Here is a 1,068-nt window from a genome sequence, read left to right as displayed (position 1 = left end):
CAATTTTTGTTTTATATATTTTAAAACAAATATGTAATTTGGGAGTTATTTTTAAAAGAATATAATAGTTAGTTGGTAAAGATCATGTCATGCTTTTAATAATAATCTAGGGTTAAATAAAAAACGGACTATAAAAATTCACATCTAAGTTTAACAATAATCTAGCTATATGAGTTCTAAATTTCTTATTATTTCACCCTATATAAATTATAACTATTATAACTATTATATGAGTTCTAAATTTCTTATTATTTCACCCTTTATAAATTAGGACTATTATAACTATTATTTCACCCTAAGAAAGACTCCATCCTTGGTGAGGTATGCTTTATCATCTTTGTGGCTGTTCATAGATGGACTCATTTTAACTATTATATTGATTAATAAAACTATAACAATGATGCAGTTATATAAATCTTATGCGGCGATATTCAATTCATCACTAATTCCCCCAACTGGAATTATGAAATTTTCAAACATGTGCAGAGTGTTAAATGACCAGGTATCTAAATTGATTTGATTACAAATTTCTTGGTTTGTTTTCCAAGTATCTAAATCATTATTAGATTGGTTTGATTTTCATATTCTGTTGCTGTGATGAAAACTCGTTTATATATGGCATTCATAGTGTGCTTTGTGATACATTGGCATTTATGTCGAACCTGAGCAGTTACCTGAGCAAACTCTATATTTTATTAATTCTCATGTATTTTATGTTTTCCACTGTTTTAGATTGGTTTGATTTCCATATTCTGTTGCTATAATGAAAACTCAGTGCATTGATGGCATTCGTCGAGTGCTTTGTGATACATCGGCATTTATGCCGAACCTGAGCGAAACAGACAAAGGTTACTATTGAAACCTGATGCTGGGATGAAACTCAGTGAACTGTTGCTATTGATTTTTCTCAGACAATTTGTACTCATGGCTTTGAGTTTTGGGTGAAAACTAGCTACTCCACTGTTTATAGCAGAAAGATTTAAATTGTTTGGATGCACCATGCATCAGCCAAGTATGGATGACATTCGTAGCTGTTTAACTGTGATTCATTACTGCTTTTTCATTTTC

At 30.3% G+C, this 1,068-nt stretch overlaps 1 non-coding gene across 1 annotated transcript; it reads left to right on the top strand.

The window, feature by feature from the left end:
- The first annotated feature begins 589 nt into the window (after window positions 1-589).
- LOC131593877 (small nucleolar RNA snoR128) lies at window positions 590-682 on the top strand. The gene has a single exon (XR_009281253.1). It is a non-coding gene; the product is annotated as a small nucleolar RNA snoR128 (small nucleolar RNA).
- Window positions 683-1,068: the final 386 nt, after the last annotated feature.

This window comes from Vicia villosa, linkage group LG3 (assembly GCF_029867415.1).
Source record: "Vicia villosa cultivar HV-30 ecotype Madison, WI linkage group LG3, Vvil1.0, whole genome shotgun sequence".
NCBI classification, from domain to species: Eukaryota; Viridiplantae; Streptophyta; class Magnoliopsida; order Fabales; family Fabaceae; genus Vicia; species Vicia villosa.
The sequence above is the reverse complement of the archived record's forward strand: the minus strand, read 5'-3'. Positions and strand labels throughout refer to the sequence as shown.